Source organism: Natator depressus, chromosome 3, assembly GCF_965152275.1.
Source record: "Natator depressus isolate rNatDep1 chromosome 3, rNatDep2.hap1, whole genome shotgun sequence".
NCBI classification, from domain to species: domain Eukaryota; kingdom Metazoa; phylum Chordata; order Testudines; family Cheloniidae; genus Natator; species Natator depressus.
This window is the reverse complement of record NC_134236.1, coordinates 61,832,211-61,854,111: the sequence shown is the minus strand read 5'-3', so window position 1 is coordinate 61,854,111 and position 21,901 is coordinate 61,832,211.

The window sequence follows — 21,901 nt, the reverse complement described above, 5'->3', positions numbered from 1 at the left end:
CATGTAGCTAGTAAACCATTCCCATAGGAAGATCTGCATATTGAAAAGGCATAGTACAGTACGAAGTGGCAGTACTCATGGAGCACAGGGATTCACCAATAGGTTAAGTGTAAGCACCTTTCCCTTCCCACCTCCAAAGATACACTTCACTCTGTTGTGTATCAGGAATGAAGTTAGGGGAAATATCAGTCAAACTTGTCTAGTAAACATGCAAAGGAGAACAGCAGAGACTACTCTTACAACCTGTATTTCAAGATGGAAGAAACCCCTCTGCCGGATAGAAGCTAGGAAGGTATGGCCATAGGCCTAGGGGCAGCCACTATACCCAGCAATAACTTCATTTTGGCATCTACCTTCTTAGGGAAGGGGTAGATCACATTGACAGCATGACTTCTGATTGAACTGGGCTGTTAAAGGACATGGGGATCCAGGGAGCAGCATGAAAGGTTTGGTTCAGACATGCCAGAGATCTGTGGATTTCCCCATAGATTTTAGGGCATCTGCAGGATTAGAGGGTCATTCCCTCTTACTCTTTTGAATGGTCACAAGTTCCACAGGAGATGATGGGGCATCAGAAATGTTCGCTGGGTGAAATTAACCATTCCCCCGCCTCCACTCTGAGTAGAGGAGTTGTCTTATGCATCTGTCTTTAATGAACATGTCCTTCATACTCTTGTCAGTAAATTGCTAAAATCCTAAAGGTGCTTAGCACACAGTATATTAATCCTTGCTTATGAAAGCAGCAGGTCTTGCTATTAGATACAATCATGATTTTTGCACAGGGCTTGAACATAATAATATGATGTTGTTAAGAAAAAGAAGAGCTGGGCACTGAGGTCTGAAATACCAGGAATCTGTGAGCTCTGTGCTTCCCATGTCTGGAGATAAAGTGTACATGTGACAGTGATGTTCTAACATTGCTGGTTGATCAGCATGGAGGTAAAGAGAGACATATTTGTGAGTAGTCAAGAATAATCATAGTTAAGGTAGTGGCTCTTAGCCTCACGGCTACCACTTTCCTGTACTCTTAACAGGCATTTCCATCTCTCCCATTTGTCACACCTGCACAGGATATTTAAATCAATGATAAAATCCTCTTTCCTCCCTTAATGCAATGGTTCTGAACCTTTCCAGAGTACTGTAGCCCTTTCAGGAGTCTGATTTGTCTTGTATACCCCCAAGTTTCATCTCACTTAAAAACTACTTGCTTACAAAATCAGACATAAAATCACAAAAGTGACACTGCACACTATTACTGAAAAATTGGTTACTTTCTCATTTTTACCATATAATTATAAAATAAATCAATAGGAATATAAATATTGTACTTACATTTCAGTGTATAAAACATAGAGCAGTAAAACAAGTCATTATCTGTATGAAATTTTAGTTTGTACTGGCTTCGCCAGTGCTTTTTATTTAGCTTGTTGTAAAACTAAGCAAATATCTAGATGAGTTGATGTGCACTCTGAAAGACCTTTGCATATCCCCAGGGATATGTGTACCCCTAGTTGAGAACCCCCGCCTTAATGCACCTATGCAGCAGCAGGGTAAAGTACAGCCATGGCATACATTTGAATGCTAGAAAGGGGCTTGGCTAGTTGCCAGTGCTCTGAAGGGCATGTCCAGCCACACGGACTTTCTGTCTATCTGGGCATTTGTATCATACAAATCATCATGGCATCTGAGCATTCTGACCTGGCTTGCAGCCCCTGCTAGAGTTTGTGAGGTAGCAATGGTGCTTACTGTTCCTTTTTGGAGTAGCAGTAAGGAGTGCTGTAGAATCCTGTGCTGACATCTCCCTACCCCATCCCTGATTCCCTTGTGCCATCCTACCCTCTGTTAGCATATTGGTTACTAGGCCTTCTGATTCATAACGCTTTCCCCCATGTACCCTTGGTGAGTGAGGGCACAGTTTTGCTTTAAGTGAGGACCTTTAGTCACTGTTCACAAGAAAATCCAGAAAACCCAAGTAAATCCAGTGACTTCAAAAAGGAAGGGATTTTCTTGGGGAGGAAAGTGAAAAACGGAGGGCATTAGCCATCATATGAGAGCAAGTGATGTCGTTCAGATCGTTACATACAGCTAGAGCTGCTGTGCAACAGAATACACTTTTGAATCATGAGGTGGATCATGAATCATTTGGTGCACATTCTGTATTAATCCAAGTACAGACATTTTAATCAATTCTAAAAATGTTGCAGGCCTTGAGGAATAGGAGAAAAACAAACATAAAACCAGTTTTAAGAAATGGAGCAGGGAGGAACTAGGAAATCACAGAGCATAAACATGGTGCTAGGAAGGATTCTAGAGCCATTAATGAATATACAGCAAATAAATTAAAGCAAGACACCACTCTCATGATTTTCAGGGTTGCAGAAGACAAGGAGGCCAGCAAGTAGTTGAGAAAAAGGAATCATTTCTGCAGAGACTGAGGGAAATTATAAGTATGCTCCTAATTCAGCAAGATACTTAAGCATGTGCCTCACTCGAAGAACATGAGTTGTCTGTTTGACTTCAACGGATCCACTCAGGGTATGTCTACACTGCAATTAAAAACCTGCGGCTGGCCCATGCCTACAGTCTTGGGCTTGCGGGTTTGGCTAAGAGGCTGTTTAACTGCAGTGTAGACGTTCTGGCTCGAGCTGGACCCTGGGCTCTAGGACTCTGTGAGGGAGAAGGGCCTCAGAGCTCTGTCTCAGCCTGAGCCCAAACTGCTACACCACAATTAAACAGCCCTGCAGCCCAAGCCCCACGAGCCTGAATCAGCTGGCACAGGCCAACCGGCGATATGTAATTGCAGTGTAGTGCCCTCACACACTTTCAGTGAGGCATGTGCTTATTACCTTTCTAAATCAGGGCCTCTTATTTAGAAAGGTACTAAGTTGTTTCAACAGTTTCTTTTTAAGTAAATGTAAGATTAAGAGGCTTGCCTTGGAAATAGAGAGAACAAAAGTCAGGGGTGTCTGTTGCTTCACAGAAATGTAAAAAACCAGCTTGGAATGTGTGATGAAGCAGAATAGAATAGAGAACAGCTGAAGAGCAGCCTCAGTAGATTAATGTGAAGTGAGAAAGTGCACTTGTAAAGAAGCGAGCAGAAATTACAATCTCACTAGATGTAGGTGGCATTAGGGGAAAGAGGGTGATGAATAAACAGTTTGGAGCGAGTGGGAGTGCAGTAACATCAGCAAGGGGTACTTTTCAGTGACTCTTTTCAAAGGCAGCCTTCAAATGAGTTTCATATTACTTTAAAAATGATATCCCAAATTTGAATAAATAATGGCATTCAAGACAAAGTGCCTACATAGTGCAATTAAACTATCTCACAACCACAAATTTCAGCAGGCCACTAAACACCTTGGCATAGAAAGATCAGATAAAAGAGCAACAAAGAAATCTAAGCTTTTTAATCAACTGCATATTAAGCTTGAAAGATGTGATATAACACTAGACTCACTGTACTAGGTGAAGATCTGATCCACAGAATATCACAATTACAGCACAGAAATCAACATTTCTGTAGCTGGAGAAAGAGACTCTTTATTATTCCTCTGAGAGATTAGAAACGCCTCACAATCATTGTAAAAGAAAAATAATTTTCCATTGTCTTTAGAAAAACACAGCTTTGAAGGATAAAAAACAGATTTCATGGCTGTAGGGCTTTCTGTAAGCAAACATACATTTCAACTTCTAGGCTGAATGGTCTTAGAAAGATCAGGAAAGACATGAATCCCATGATCAATGTATAAAGTAATCTTGCATTTCTGTAATTCTTTCCCTATCTAGAACTGAGGCAAAGACTACAATTACAGTAGAAAAAATACTTGATCTGGCCAATTTAGACATTAATGAACGTTTATTTGGTTTCCTGAATCCATTTAGGATAAGAGAGGTGGATCAAAAATAGCTCCAGAATTCAAAGTAGCAGATATAAAATCAGACATCCCCTTTCTCTTGGATACCTCAGGAAGTCCCAATATTGGTTGCTTAATATAATTTACCAAAATTTTGATCTCCCTGGGCATAATAAAATTATCTTTTATTACTATAGGCATAAGAAATTTTGTATTAAGTTGTTTAGTTTATAATTCATTCCTTTTTCCTGAACATTTTCAAAATTATTCTCAATTACTCTGCACTATCTTTACCTGTATAACTCTATTAGAAAATGAATCTAAATTGGAGTCAGACACATAGAACCTTGCCCTCAAACCCTGAATTGCAAGAAATATAGTTTTCAAAAAAATCTTAAGAGGAAAAGTAGCAGTAGATTTAAGAGCATCAGAGCAAAACAAGCCAGGTTCATATTTCAGTGTGGCCCTTTGCAGAAAAAGGCCACTAATCACTGACCTAAGTTAACAGAAAACTTTGCTAACCACAGGGTCAGCGGCTATAGGAATGACAGACAGAACTGCAAAACAATGCAGATTTCAGACACAAAAAGGGAAATGTTTAAATGAAACCAAAGACACCCATAGGAGTTACTATTAGAGACTTGCCAGACCACCTTTAGTGCCATTTACTGCTCTTGATCTGCCTGTGCAAGTCCCCGATTAAGGATAGTTACTTAGAGTACTCTGGATATTTAAGGACAATCCACTGCAAAAGGGACATTAAAGAGCAATAAAGGTTTCAAAGAAAAGCAACAAAAATGATAAAAGGACTATTGGATAGCTTAGACTGCAGTGGAGTAGGGTATTCTAGAAAAAAGATGGGAAGAGAAGTGATTGGAACCCATTGTTCCTGATGCTAGAGGGCATAATGATGGGAGATGCAGGTTATTTTTTTTTTTGAACTAATGAAAAAATCAGGAATTGTGTATTTAAATTCAGAGAGAGTAGACACAAGTAACTGAGATTAAATCTTCATCTAAAGTATGGTGAATTATAGACCATGTACAGAGAGTTATTTTTAAAACACCAATAAACAATAACATAATCTTCTACAGTTCAGGAATTAGGTGTCTTTGGTCTGTTCTATAACTGGGGGGCTTAAAGAGGGACATCCATCCTAGCATAGCAGGTCAGTGCAAAATCTTATGTACCACTTATACCCTTAACACAGAGATAACTGAGGTTTGAATTTTTTTGTAGGGCATTGTGCAAGACCACTGCACGGTAGTGAATACCACCCTCGTTGAATAAAGGATTGAATGATTCATAGGATTGATCATGGATAAACCACAACCTTTTGTCTATAAAATGGTGCTTTGGCTAAAACTCTAGTGCGGAGTTACTAATATTTAATGACAGGTTTCAGAGTAACAGCCATGTTAGTCTGTATTCTCAAAAAGAAAAGGAGTACTTGTGGCACCTTAAAGACTAACCAATTTATTTGAGCATAAGCTTTCGTGAGCTACAGCTCACTTCATCGGATGCATACTGTGGAAAATACAGAAGATGTTTTTATACACACAGACCATGAAAAAATGGGTGTTTATCACTACAAAAGGTTTTCTCTCCCCCCACCTTGATTATCATACACATTGTAAGGAGAGTGATCACTTTAGATAAGCCATTACCAGCAGGAGAGTGGGGTGGGGGGAGAGAAAACCTTTTGCAGTGATAAACACCCATTTTTTCATGGTCTGTGTGTATAAAAACATCTTCTGTATTTTCCACAGTATGCATCCGATGAAGTGAGCTGTAGCTCACGAAAGCTTATGCTCAAATAAATTGGTTAGTCTCTAAGGTGCCACAAGTACTCCTAATATTTAATGGAAGTTCACTAGCAACTGGGCTGAGGCTACCAGCCATTCCACACAGACTACTGGATCTGGATTGACACCTGAACAACAACATTAATTTGGTCCCCTTTTTGACAGTTTGGGCGTACGGATTGAGCTTTACTCTCCAAAAAGGGATCTTTCTAGGTTAGGAATTGAGACACATAGCTAGATAGTGTTGGGAGCTTGTACTATACCTTGCCCTACTGGTTCTGTGGGGAGAGAACCTTAGTCTCCAATGCTTTCAGTACAGCCCTCCTTATGAGCACGATAGTCCCTTGGAACTGAACAAAGAGAACCAGTGCTCCTTGACTGTTAGAGAAGTTTCTCAATAAGAGTGGTATAGTTTTAAAGATCTGCCAGGTGGTACTTTGTAGGAACTTTGGAGCAAGACTCTATGATGTGTTTATATTCTTTCACCAATGTGGAATAGAAGTCACAAATTCTTCATGTTGCAGACTATCAGACTCTGTTCTTCCATCATCAATGCTCCAATCTACTGCCTCCTCCCTTTAATCTGTCCCAACTCATCAGTTTACCAAGGTGATCTGACAGGATGGGCAGGGGGGAGGGAGAGGGCATAAGCAGTGCATCAGTGGCTGTGGATAATAGATGACTATAGCATACTACCAACCCTTTAATGCTTTGGTCCAGCAGATGGTCATCATTTGCCACCAGCGAGTGCCAACAGAGTCCGTGAAACTTTGAAGATAGACAGATAGGGTCAGCCTGCCTCCTTGATGGAAGGCCCTGACCTCTGCGAATAAGTAGTGATAAACCAGGAAAGCGGCAAATTTGCAATATCTGGGGTTTGTTCAAAGATCAGATCATTCATGGTGCTGGCTTCGTAAATTACTTGACCTGAAGTAAGTAACAACAGCCTGAGTTTGGGGTCCCTATTTTCAGTTGGTCTCTCCATCCAGAAAACATGTAAGGCAAAACATTTTTGATCTTTGTTAGGGGGCATATCTTTTACTGTACTATCCCTACATGCCACATAGAAGTATTTAAGATTGGGAAATGCCAATCACTCTGCCTTTATTAGACAGTCTGTCCTAGATGAATTCTGGCCTTTGTCAAGAATATTATGTTCTCATTGAACTGTTTGACAAAAGACGTATGTAACTGCAGCCCAAAGCAGAAGCAGCAGCAGCAAAAAGAGAAAAAACCATATGGTCACTTACCAGTCACAAACGGGTGGGTATTCTAATTAGTGGGTACAGACACTAATTAGGCACTACAGCTATCTCATACCTCTCAGAATCTTATGTCAACTTTTGTCTCACAGTGAGACTATCAGAGTGCATCTTTATTGGCTATCAGTAACTGTCACACAAATGAAGGCTATAATTGGGCATAAACAAAGGCCACAGATTTTGGACTCCACTGTGCAACCGCATTGTTTTCAGTGAGCACAGCTGGTAAGTGAGTGTAGAAACCACTATTTAATTTGGGAAGAGTTAATTCATATAATAATTGAAGGTACTAGAAATAGTAGTATTTGTATGATCAAAACAACAAAAATCAAAACCAAATATTAAAAGAACTAGATAATAGTTCAAATCTCTTATTTTCTTTTAAGCAGGTGGATCACATAGAATTCTCTCAGATTTCATTAAACACAGATATTTGCCATTGCAGTCACCACTTACTTATGTTAGTATTTAGATTGACTTGCACAACTATTTCTTTCATCAATGTGGTGTCCTCTCCTTGGTATATGACATAGATTATGGACTGATCCTGATCTTGTGTGAACATCTGCAACTTCCCACTGAAGTAATTTGAATATAGCCATGCAGGTAGTTCTCTTGCTGTTGTTGCTGTTAGCAGGTAGCCTACACATTATTAGACCACACTTCACTGAGAGTTGCAAGTGTTCAGCACCTCTTAGGGCCATCTCCTATGTCATATAAACCAATTTCTGAAGTTACCCTGCATTGTTAAATCATCACTCTACTGAAGTTATCCAGATAATTCAGGGATGAGCACCACAGATATCATAGAATCATAGAATATCAGGGTTGGAAGGGACCTCAGGAGGTCATCTAGTCCAACCCCCTGCTCAAAGCAGGACCAATCCCCAATCAAATCATCCCAGCCAGGGCTTTGTCAAGCCTGACCTTAAAAACTTCTAAGGAAGGAGATTCTACCACCTCCCTAGGTAACGCATTCCAGTGTTTCACCACCCTCCTAGTGAAAAAGTTTTTCCTAATATCCAACCTAAACCTCCCCCACTGCAACTTGAGACCATTACTCCTTGTCCTGTCCTCTTCTACCACTGAGAATAGTCTAGAACCATTCTCTTTGGAACCACCTCTCAGGTAGTTGAAAGCAGCTATCAAATCCCCCCTCATTCTTCTCTTCTGCAGACTAAACAATCCCAGTTCTCATAAGTCATGTGTTCCAGACCCCTAATCATTTTGTTGCCCTTCGCTGGACTCTCTCCAATTTATCCACATCCTTCTTGTAGTGCGGGGCCCAAAACTGGACACAGTACTCCAGATGAGGCTTCACCAGTGTCGAATAGAGGGGAATGATCACGTCCCTCGATCTGCTGGCTATGCCCCTACTTATACATCCCAAAATGCCATTGGCCTTCTTGGCAACAAGGGCACACTGTTGACTCATATCCAGCTTCTCGTCCACTGTCACCCCTAGGTCCTCTTCTGCAGAACTGCTGCCTAGCCATTCGGTCCCTAGTCTGTAGCGGTGCATTGGGTTCTTCCATCCTAAGTGCAGGACTCTGCACTTATCCTTGTTGAACCTCATCAGATTTCTTTTGGCCAAATCCTCCAATTTGTCTAGGTCCCTCTGTATCCTATCCCTGCCCTCCAGCATATCTACCACTCCTCCTAGTTTAGTATCATCCGCAAATTTGCTGAGAGTGCAATCCACACCATCCTCCAGATCATTTATGAAGATATTGAACAAAACCGGCCCCAGGACTGACCCTTGGGGCACTCCACTTGATACCGGCTGCCAACTAGACATGGAGCCATTGATCACTACCCGTTGAGCCCGACAATCTAGCCAGCTTTCTACCCACCTTATAGTGCATTCATCCAGCCCATACTTCTTTAACTTGCTGACAAGAATACTGTGGGAAACCGTGTCAAAAGCTTTGCTAAAGTCAAGAAACAATACATCCACTGCTTTCCTTTCATCCACAGAACCAGTAATCTCATCATAGAAGGCGATTAGATTAGTCAGGCATGACCTTCCCTTGGTGAATCCATGCTGACTGTTGCTGATTACTTTCCTCTCGTGTAAGTGCTTCAGGATTGATTCCTTGAGGACCTGCTCCATGATTTTTCCGGGGACTGAGGTGAGGCTGACTGGTCTGTAGTTCCCAGGATCCTCCTTCTTCCCTTTTTTAAAGATTGGCACTACATTAGCCTATATAGGCATTAGATATGCCTATAAATACACAAGTGCGTGCATTAGAAGCCAGAACAAGTCCTGTTGGGCCAAATTCATCATTAGTATAACTCTACTAAAGCCATAGGAGTTACACCAGGGGTGACTCTGGCCTATGGTTTTTGTTGACTCCGTATGCAAGTTACTTTAGTCACTTTTATACATGTCCTAATCCAGTGATACTCAGACTGAGGCTCACAAGCCACAAGTGGCTCTTTAATGTGTTTCCTGTGACTCTTTGCTGCACATGATATTCAAACAGTGTGTGATTTAATTATTAACCAATCTAAATTATTAAGCAATCAGGATGCTTTTACTATGTTATTAACCAATTGTAGTTGATGAAATAATACTTGGTTATTAATTTTGCTGTTTATATATAAATATAAATTAAATAGAATATCAGGGTTGGAAGGGACCTCAGGAGGTCACCTAGTCCAACCCCCTGCTCCATGCAGGACCAATCCCCAATTTTTGGCACAGATCCAATCCCCTCAGGGATTGAACTCACGACGCTGGGTTTAGCAGGCCAATGCTCAAACCACTGAACTATCCCTCCCCCCAAATATTTTTCCTCTGATACCATTATATAGTACTATGGCAAATGAAACAATGAATTCACATTACTGTGGCTCTTTTGGGTAATGTTGATTGCTAATTTCGCTCCTGAACCCCTGAGATCTGAATATCACTGTCGTAATCATTTGGATTGGAGTGGAGACTTCCTTACCTGCATTATTTTAGGCACAGTAAATCTTTTCAGTGTTCCAGTGGATGAGCACTTACTTATGTATTCCCATGCATGAGTACTTATGAGAGTTTAGGTGAGTGATTAGTCCGGCAATGCGGTTCTCTAGAGTATGATCCAACTCCCACCGAAGCCAATAGAAGGAGTCCCATTGACTTCAATGGCACTTGGAGTGAGCTCTCAAGCATTATTTTCAAAAGACGCCATTGTGTGGAAATCACTAGTTTTCATAGCTAAAATAAAAAAAAGCCTTTTTTACATGTTCATAATTTTTCTTGCCACATCACTTTTTCTAAATAACAAAGACACATATTTAAACAAGGGATTTCTGGCTCCCTTCCAGCTCGAATTGCAGAAAAACTGCAATGCCTAAAATGAAGCATCACATCATTTTCACAGCATTAAACTGCAGATTATGGATTAATTGCATGAATAAGAAAAACAAAACAGAGATTGTAAGGAAAGAAATCTCTGAAAACATAAATGTCTCCAAGAGCCAGTAATAAATACTTAGCAAAAATTATGAGCAAAATAAATGGTTAAAGAAAAAAGAAGAAAATGTAATAGATTTTAAAACAGATAAAAAATTACAAAAATACAGTACAACTAAACCATCAGCAAAATAAACAACAACATTCAAACATAGTGCTATAGAGAAAATTACCTCTATAAACAAAACAAATGATATCATAATCACATCACTAATCAAATCAATTCTCCCACAAATACCCTGATAGAATACCCAAACACATAGAAAGGATGATACTTAGGCATACATTAACCACAGGCATGAGTAATAGTAAACTACATGACAATAAAGTGTTTTTAATATTTCAATTTCAAGTTTCTTTCTATGTGAAAGTTGCTAATGGAAAAAATTCTCCTCTTCAATCTGCCTGGTAGTGCTCAGGTTTACCTTCCGTACTGGTGTAGCTCTGGTGACATCAGTGGCTTTTGCCCGTACAATGACCAAATAAGGATGCAAGATTAGGTTTCAGAGTCTAAGGAAGTATAAGAATGAAAATTTCCAATTCATGCCAAATGAATCAGATTTTTTAAAAATGCCTAAAACTTTTGGATTTTGCATCAGCCAAAACAATATACCGTATTCTGACTTCAGATACACACACGGCCCCCAGATTATAAATTCAGAGTATGGCCTAGATGATCAAGAAGAAAATCGTACCACTTTAAACAGAATCATAGAATCATAGAACTGGAAGGGACCTCAAGAGGTCATCTAGTCCAGTCCCATGCTCTCAAGACAGGACTAAGTATTATATAAATATAAATATATTGAAATCAGATTATAAGAACATCATCAATGACACATACACACCATTGTCAGTGATGTAAAAAATATGATATGATGTTGCTGGGAGTTCGGTAAGGACATCAAAATATAGAAGTTGAGCTTACCTTGCAGTTCTGAGAGGATAATTTTGCCCTAAGTACTGACATCTTCTGAAAAGCTGCACAATTGTGATGACTTCTCTCTCTCTTCATTTTTGTCATTCTTTCAGATTAAGAGTCTGATTCAATAAATAAAAAAATTGTCTGCCTACTATGACCTTATGCAGGTTGTAAATCAGAGGAATAATTTACTGAATTGCTCGCTAACATTAAGAATTGAACTTGTTATAGCCAGTGGAGTGATCTAAAGGGTTGTCATCTCATCAATATTAATGATATTACTTTTCTAAGTACTTTATGGTAAAAATCCAAGAGAACTAACTGCAGTATTTCAGCTCTCAGTATCCCAGCAAGAAGGTTTCTTATCAAATTGGGAGTGAAGGGAAATGGGAGGAAATTAACATCTGGTTGTTGCTCACTAGGCACTTAGGGCCAGATTTTAAAATTTCTTTTGGCTTGTCTCACTACCACGGAGATCAATGCTGCTGCAATCGATGCAGTGAATGTCGATATAGTGGGTCTAGTGAAGACTTGCTAAATCGATGGAAGAGCACTCTCTGGTTCACCCTGGTACTCCCCAAAAAGAGTAAGAGAAGTCAACTGGAGAGCCTCTCCCATCGATGTAGTGCAGTGAAGACACCGGAGTAAGTCGACCTAAGCTACGTCGACTCCAGCTTTGTTATTCATGTAGCTGGAGTAGTTTAACTTAGGTCAATTTACACCGGTAGTGAAGACAAGCCCTTAGTCACTTATCTGCATCTTTAGGTGCCTAAATACTCTTAAAAGCCTGGCCCTTAGCGCTGGATCAATTAGCGACAGCAGCAGCACTTAATTAGAGTGAAATCTGAAGTCTTGGTGTTGCTAGCAAAAATCTATATGCAGATCAGCCTGAAAGAGCAGTACAAAAAGCACCAAGAAGAAAGAATGTGACAAGAATAAGGGCTCAAGAAAATAAATAAACAAAATGAGCAGTATATAAAATGCCAATGGTCAATTTAACCGAAAGAAGCTGAATACATAACCCTGCAGTGATCCGAATACAGAGCCTACTGAGCAAAACAACTGTTTTTGTTCTATAGCTGTTCTATTCCCTTTTGAAGGTTCTGATCCAGCATATGGCTACACATTGGATACTCCTTTAGAATCTTCTGTAGACACTTGTTTTAAAGCCATTTCTGGTATGGTAATGCCACGAGCTGTGCTGTATTTCCAAGAGGCTGCTTAGCCACACCACAGCTCTTGACAGCTACCACCTGGAGATCAGGAAAAGAGTGAATGCTGGTGTATGGAAGGCCAGACCCAAGGCAACTTACTCTTCAGGCCCTGCTCCTGTGTTGGTATCTAATACTGCAGAGTCCCACTGACTCCACAAGTGTATGGGGTCTGCTCTCAACCTTTCCAGACAACTGTACCCCTTTTAAGAGACTGATTTTTCTTGTATACCTCCAAACTACACCTCACTTAAAAACTACTTGCTTACCAAATCAGACATAAAAATACAAAAGTGTCACAGCACACTATTACTGAAAAATTGCTTACTTCTCATTTTTACCATATAATTATAAAATAAATCCATTGGAATATAAATATCGTACTTACATTTCAGTGTATAGTATATAGAGCAGTATAAAAAAAGTTATTGGATGAAATTTTAGTACAGTAACTCACTTAACATCCTCCCGCTTAACATTGTTTCAAAGTTATGTCGCTGCTCAGTTAGGGAACATGCTCGTTTAAAGTTGTGCAATGCTCCCTTATAACGTTGTTTGGCTGCCTGCTCTGTCCACTGCTTGTAAGATTTTGTGGAAGAGCAGCAACTTTACAAGGGAGCATTGCACAAGTTCCTCTTCTCCGCCTCCTCCCCCACGCCCCCAGCGCTTCCCCCACCGCCAAACAGCTGTTTGGCAGCGCTTAGGACTTTTGGGGGGGTAGGCGGTGGGCGGGAAGGAGCGGGGTTGCAGTGTGCTCCGGAGAGGAGGTGGAGTAGGGGTGGGAAGAGGTGGGACTGGAGTGGAGTGGGGACGGGAAGAGGCGGGCCTGGAGCATCCCCTGGCAAAGTTGGCACCTGTTCTTCTCTGGGTAAGCTGCCACTGCTTCTGCAGGGAAGGTGCTACCTAGCGTCCTTGCCTGCAGCGGGCTGTGCCTGTGTGGGATAAGCACTTCCCAACCACAGTACAGTACAGTACTGTACAGTATATAATGCCTTTTATCTGCCCCCCCCAAATTTCCTTGGAACCTAACCCCCCACATTTACATTAAATCTTATGGGAAAATTGGATTCGTTTAACATCGTTTCACTTAAAGTTGCATTTTTCAGGAACATAACTACAATGTTAAGTGAGGAGTTACTGTAAGTACTGGCTTCGCTAGTGCTTTTTATGTAGCCTGTTGTAAAATTAGGCAAATATATGGTTGTGTTGATGTGCCCCCCGGGAAGACCTCTGTGTACCTCCCCCAGGGGTTACAAGATCAGGACCTTGATGTTTATGGGCTAGATCATGGCCAGCCCTATATTTATACATAAGGTGTAAGAGAGTAAGACCCATAAGCTCTCCCTGGAGCTTGGATTTTGGGGTATAGGGATAAGCAGATTCTGCACACCTGTTACTACCCCATCTCCAGCAGGCAGAGAGTGAGTTGACAGAGCCCCAGCTGTGTCCCTGTCTGTTTCCATCTCCCCTGCACCAGCCAGAACAGCTGATCCCAAGCAGCAGAGAGGAGGGGTAGGAAATAGTAATTCGCAATGGTGAGGGTCAATTATATGTACAATCTATTTCTCTCCCCCCCCCTTTTTCTCCAGAAGGGTAGGAATCTGCTACTGCCATTTACTAGGCCATTTATTGCACAATCTAGTTGAGAATCACCCTCATTAATCTGGTATCTGAGCGATTTATATGACATAAATCTGGCAGGTAATTTTCTCAATGTAGTTTTCTCTTCGAGACTCCCTTTGGTTCCCTCCTCCCTTCCATGAACACACAGATGGGAGGTTTCTTTGATGGGTTTGTTTAATTTATTATAATTACTAACACTGTAGGAAAGAGAGGACAAAGAGCTGGGCCTTATGTTTTGCCCTGAAGGTAGCAAGATTCATAATAAATATTTCAATAAGAATGAAAAAATATTATAAATATGGTTTAAATACTTATTGTGGAGGTACTTTAAGCAATGTATTATTTGTTCCTTCTCCCGTCCCCCGATGGCCAGTCCTCTCTGACAGGAAGTTCACAGACTATGTTTCACAAATGTGTCTTATTTCTTAAATAAGAACTCAGTGGGAGTTAAGTGCCTAAACATTTGAGGATCTCGGCCTAAACCTCCACTATTCTGAATATTTCTATCTAAATATTGTAATAGTAATGGAGCACCCCACAATTCTTAATGTATTTACATGCCCAACAGTCCTGTGAGGCAGGGAAGTGCTATTATCCCCCTTTTACAGATGGGGGATGGAAGGAGAGACAGCTTATGTGGCTTTCCCAAAATCACACAAGAAGTCTGTGGAAGATTAGGGACTAAAATTCAGGTCTCCAATGTCCTAAACTGGTGCCCTAGCCAGTGGACCACGCTGCCTCTCTTGGCTTTGGTTTTATATTGTGTATTTTGAGAAATAGATTTGTTGATGGTTCTCCACAATTCATTGTCAATTGCCATAAGAAAGACCTCACAAAAGATTCCACTGTTCTGACCTGGGTATGTCGCCATCATCTTCAGGACCATGGAAAGAGGCAACACAGTGTTAAAGAACTGTCTGAATTAGCATATACAGAATCTTTTCCTCCTTCCTAATCTGGATACAATTGATTTGGCTAAGATGACTGCAAAACTCAGATCCTCATATAGGCGCTTACTTCAATGGAGGCAGTTTGTCAGGTAGACTTGGTGTCAATTCTTCAGCAGATGTTGTTGGGGCAGGCTTATCAGGCAGCTCGGTTGTGAAATTTAGTATTCCCTGTCTTAAACTCCCTTGCCAAACAAGTGCTCCCACAGCTTTACCAATGCTCATGAATTTATTACAAGTCATACAGTTTTGCTCCCTCCTGCAGGTACTCATGTGCTGACTGGAAGAGCTCTTGCCATCATGGTGTTTGGGAGCCAGTGGCTGCACTCATCAGCCCACCTCTTCCCAGCAGCCACCTGCTCTTCCTCCTCCCTGGTCCCAATAACTACACTGCTTCTCTGGCCCCTTCCCTCCCCTCCCCTACCCCCAGCCCATCCTATGTTCAACTCCCTTGAGCTCCTTCTCCCTACCCCATCCTGCTCTCTCAGCCCTCACTGCTCCATGACCCCAGCTATTACCTGCTACACAGCTCCTTGCTTCCCTCTCACCCCCCACACACTTCCCCCCAGCTCACCATACTCCCAGCTCCTTAGTGCTCCTGCTTCCCCGTGGTTTTCCTTTCTCTCCCACTGACCCAGCCTGGGCAGACACCTGTGACCTGGCCCCTGAGCCCTCTCCGTTCACTGCTCCTCGCAGGTTCCTGCTACCAATCCCTCCCTCCCCAAACTCCTGTGATTGTCACACACACATTGGGAGTATGCAGGGAAAGTTCAAAAATAAGATGACAAACTTAAAATCATGATTTAATTCTCTTAAAATAATCACTTGAGTTTTAGGCCAATCTCATGATTGTTTTTTTTTTTTTTTGCGGGGGGGAAGGTCTGACTCATGATATTTGAACTTGGGATTGGCAATACTGTTTTTCTAAGCCTCTTCTACATTCAGACACAAATATTCCTGCTTTTTATTTTTAAAGCTAGAGTGTGGAGTAAGTTTGGACTATACTAACAGGTCTTTCCCTGCTTATGGAAATAGGCCTCACAGTTAGATGGAAGTTTAGATTAAGCCGCTGGCATTCTCTCTTCTGGCTGTTCACAAATATTCACGACCGTTGAGTCAGCTTTGGCCTGACTTTCAAACGTGCCAAATGCTCACTGACCCTGTTGACTAGACTGGGTGCTGGGGACAAAGGGAATGGTGGATACTCAGGATTTCTGAAAAATCAGGCTGTAGATGTCTCAAGTTGGGTGGCCAAAACCAGAGATGCCCAAAACTGGTAGATGGTTTTGAACGTTGAGGGCCTATTTACTACAACTCTACTTCACAAAATGGTACAAATGAAAGAATTATTATCGAGACCACAAAGGAACCATTTATCACAGCAGATTCAGAGTGAATACTAGAGAATTTAATTATTTTGTAATTCCCTTAGACTAGGACTCCAGAGTATTACAGAGAAGGAAGGCTCACAAATGGTCCTCTGTATTTGTCCTAGTCCAACCACAATTAGTGGGTATTAGTTTTCATTTATGAAGGAAGAATTTTTATCACTTCTCACTCTAATTAAATCATAGACCTCCTCACTAGCTCTTAAATTGGCACTGCTACAACTCAGTTCCCACAGAAAACAATTGGACAATAACACCCTCTTGCATTCTCCTGTCTGAGTAGTTTTTAAATGGCACTATTTATTTCAATTGAAGAAGCGTTGTACTGGAAATTTTATATTTTACTGTATGAACAGAGAATTGATTTCCATATGAAATGACAGATTTCATTCACATCCAATTTAAAATATATAAAATATTCAGAGAGCTTGTTCAGTGAGTGTAATCAATTTCCTTTAATCAGATTTCTGGTAACATCCTAAAGGGGTTGTTCTGTGCTTTTTTCTGAAGCTGTAGGTCACTTAGCAGAATGAGATTTTGAACATTTTTGACCTTTCCTTATGTACGGGAGCTGTGTCTGAGCAAAGAAGGTGGATTAGATCCTTAAACAGCCCAGAGAGCACCCTCTTGTTCACAGAACCAGAAACAGGACCTATATTTCAGAAAATAATCAGCAGAAATCTGGAACAAATATCTCCAACTGTCTTGAATGGGTGTTTTGTCAAAGTAAAGATGGTAGCATTGGGCTTTATATGTTTATGAAATTACCCATATTGAAAAATAAAACAAAACAGAGGAACAAATTTCATATATATCATTTGTCATAATTCCTAAATATTCAGTGAAATTGTTTGAAAATGTGTAGTTTTAAAGCCTGAACTTAATATTAAAATGTGGAGGTGTTTCTCTTTTAGACAGCTCCTTGCCTTTCTCTGTCTGAGGGGCCCATAATGAACTTTGTTATTAAAAATATCTTGGAAACTAGAAAGAATGGGAAGGGAGACAGAGAAAAAGCACATTGATATGGAATGAGATCATGGTAAAATATACTCTGAAATGTTTGCTTCAATGCGGATATAGCTCTTTACCAGAGGTCTGTATTTATGAATGTGGAAATTTCTAAATTCCATGAAAACCTTCCAGGGCTAAAAGGCTCATTTAGCTCAAAGCTTTACTTTCTCTGATCTACTAGATTAGTAAAGAGGCACAGATGTTCAGTATAGCTGCCCAATGCTCATTGACAAGTATTGATTTCCTTTAATATCTGAGGTGGTTGCAATTTTACTTTACATACCCCATAAAAGGCTGCGATGGCAGAGGTAATATTGGTCCCTTTGACTAAGGGAATACATCTGCCATTAGTTACCAGGGTTCACAGTTTGGGAGTGATTTTAGCCCCTCAGCTGTTAGTGATCAATCATATTACAGCAGTAACTTGGTCAGTTTTTTCAGACTTTATCTGTCTGCGAGGTTGTGACCTTTTCTTTCGGCTGTGGTCCTTGTCACCATTATCCACGCCTTAGCCCATTGCAGTGTGCTCTATGTAGGGCTACACCTTAAAATCATTTGGAGATGGAAGCTGGTGCAGAACCCAGCAGCTCACTTACTAAGAGTGGCAACGTGCAGGCATCATATGATGTCAGGGCTTGGCAACCTGCACTGGCTGCCTATTGGTCTCTGGGTGGAGTTCATGGCGTTAGTTATGACCTACAAACCCCTAAGGGTGGGTCTACATGGGCAAAAACACCTTGCAGCAGTGAGTCTCAGAGCCCGGGCCTGCAGACTCCGGCTCCAGTGCTATGAGCTAAAATAGCCATATAAACATTTGGGCCTGAGCTCTGGAGCCCAGGGAAAGAGGTGGGTTTTAGAGTCCAAGCTCTAGCCTGTGCCCAGAAGTCTCCACAGCTGTTTTTAGCGCCATAGCACAAGCCCTAGTCTGTAGACTTGGGCTTTAAGACTCACTGCTCTGGGTTTGGTTGTTTTTTTTTTTTGCTATGTAGACCTGCCCTAAGTGGCCTGGGACCAGCCTAGGTGAGGGATTGCCCCTCTTCCCACACCATATTGCCACATCTGCAGTCAGCAGGGGCACATGAGCTGGATTTCCCTCACTGTAAATGGGAGGGGGTGGCTGGCAGGGCCTCCGTGAGGCCTCAAGGACCTGGACTTGCTCTCCTGCTTGGTCTGAAATAACCTGAATTTGGGGACCTTTATGACATCTTGCAAAAGACTGCTGTCCAACAGGGCTTTGGAGAGGACGGAGTGCCTGGTTCCCAGATGACAAAGGGATGGAAAGGAGTTTTTCTTTTTGTAAGTGGCTGGCTGCCAAGGTTTTGATGATTGTTTTGATGCTACCAGGGTATGTTTTACTATCAGTTATGAGTCTAGAATGCCTGGAGACTCATATAAGTGTCTTTATATGATTTAAATTGAAATAGTAAATAAATAGCTGTTACCCAACCTGTCCCAGCAATTTAACAATTCTCTCTCCCCCTCGTTATTGGTATTAATAAGCAGTCATTTCTCCCTCTAAATTTTAGTTTAAGCTTTGAGTGAATCTTAAAGAGCAATTTTTTAATTTTTGGTAACAACGCAGAACAGCACAGCGGTTGTGCTGCTCCCTCTTGCCCTCCACTTCCCCTGGTCAGAAGGAAATCTGTTCCTTCAGTTTCCCTACCTCATGCCAGAGGTGGGGAGACTGGTTTCCCTACTGCCAGTCAAAGCCCCAGACATCCACACCAAACCCACATCACCCACTGACCCACTCTCCCCATGCCCTACCAGGCTTAAAGTCCCGCCCCCTACTGCTCCAAGGCAAAAGTGATGGCACTAGGGGTGCTGGAGGTGCTGCCGCACTCCCTGGCTTGAAGTGGTTTCCATTATATACAGGGTTTACAGTTTGGTTCAGTGGCTCTCAGCCCCCCTACCCATAGGACCTCATTGCCTCCTTCGGTTCCCCATCAGAACCAACCATCCCATACTAGACAGAGCCCCAGGCCCCACACTTGCTTCTGTGCTCACCATAGTCCCAATTCCTCCCTCCCTTTTCCCTCCATATCCTCACACCACAGCACACCATTCCCCTCCTTGTTCCTCATATCTTACTCTTCTGATGCACCCACAGCTGCTTCCTGGGCTCTCCCATATCCCCTTTGTCCAATAAATGATGCTTTTAAATGATATGTGTAATACTTAATATATACCTTCAGAGCTAAGGGTGCATGCATACAAGTCCTTAGTGCATTGAATTCTAAGTACAGGAGAATTCAGCACATGGAGGGCTTGTAGGATCCAACTCTTAGCATTTTAGAAATAAAAATAATGGCAAAAATCATCCTCCCACCATGTCCAAGATTATATAAAATACAAGATGACAAATAGCACTTTTAATTCTTTTGCATTCCAGACACAGCTGTCTGCCTGACAAGCAAGGATACACAAGATACTGAAAGTTATTTGAGGAACTAGATTTTTTCCTTCTCTCTCTATCTTCCTTTGCAATAACACTTCCTTATACTTTCAACGCTGATTATCTGCAGTATCTTTCCTACTATAATCTTACACATTTCAGGATTCAGCCTAAATAGCTGTTGATAGTAATCAATGACTTATGTTCTGATCTGTCATGGCAGAAAAGATATATTAGATATGTTAAACTGGAACCTGAAACAATTTTCTTTCAATTTTTGTTTCATTGAAAATGTTGAACAATTTTTGTTTTGGGTCTACTATAATTAACGTGTATGTTATTGTCTGGAACAGCCAGCGAACTGAAAATTCAGTAGTCTTCACAGCTCTGCTTCCTCTCTCTGTATGTTGTCTATTTTGACTGTAAGATCTTCAGGTCTACACTGGTCTTGTACTACATGTTTGTACAGGGAATAGCTCAAAGAGAACCAGATCTCAGTTGGAGCCTGTAGGTGACATTGTAATATATATAAATTAATAATAAACCAAGCAAAATGCAGAATTTGGGAGAGGGAGGGAAGGTAATTTTTACCATTCAATAAGGGAAAAGAATAAATACCAAATTATTCTGCATAAAGAGTTGTTTGTGATTTTATTTGAGCATGACTACTTGGAAGACAACCGATTTTGCAGCCAGATTGCTGATGCTCAACAGATCAATGAAAATGACATCAAAACATCAAGATGGAACATTTTAATAATGATCAGAACATCTCCTAATGCAAATATTAGTAATATTATTTATGTTGTTCTAGTCGTAATGGCTCTATTATGCTACATGTTATGAACACACAAGAAAATACAGCACATTGAACTGTGACCGGTCCTCTCTCATGTACATAAATCTTAACCCTTTCCCCACTTTCAGTTATATTTAGTAGTAGCTTTTTTATTTTAAAAGCATAGCTCTTGCTTTTTAAATTTTAGTTTTACTCTTGCCTTTCTATGTTTAAAAAATATTTTCTATTTTTTCTATTTTGGTACTTTGTTTGCATTTAACCCTTGATTTACTAATAAAAACTTTGTAACAATATCCACTGATGAAATTATGGCCTGATCCAGCTCCTATTGAGGTCAATGGAACAACTCATTCATTTCAGTGGGAACTGGGTCAGGTGTATACATTGGGTGAATGACAGGTAGGGAATAGAAAAGTCGATGTTGCTGGAGGTCCTTTTGGAATCCTGGTGTCTGCGGGGGCGGGGGGTAGGGGAGGGAGGAGGGAGGACACACGCTGGGACAGTGCAGATAGATAACATGGATTGACCAAATCTGAAAGACAGTATCCAGGATGAGGGAGGGCTGCCCTGATGATAGTGGAGAGAAAAGAGGAGGCCCTGCTTGTCTCTCCTTGCTCAATGCTGTAAGTGTATATTTTTATTTTAGAATGATATTCATTTATAGCCCAGTCCTATTCCTGTTAAGTTAGTGACAAACCTCTCATTGATTTCAGTGGTGCAGAAAGAGATCCTTAGTAAGAACCTGGGTCAATATTTATGCTACAAGTGCAGTGAACTCCTATTCAGGGAATAATAAAGAGATACGTATCATAGCATGAAATATGAGAACTTTAATTTTGAGAGATTAGTTAAAATAGATTTACAGTATGATTGGCTGGCATGATTACAATATCAATATCTTAAGAAATATAAAGACAGACTAGGATCAGATCATAGGGTCTGAATCCCTTTATTAGTATGCTTTCTACATTATAACCCTGTTCTGCTTCATTGCTGTAATTTATTTGTTTTAATTCCAAGAAGAATTTGTGTTTGAAATGATCATTTATAATGCTAGGTTGATTCTATATTTTATGCAAAATAATCCAACAATATTATTAATAATTAAATTAAATGCACTCATTGCGAAATTATATTCCAATTTACCTTTCAGAGATGCATCATTTTCTTCTGATGTGAACTGAAAATTAACATCTGAAATACCATTGTAGTTTCTTCATT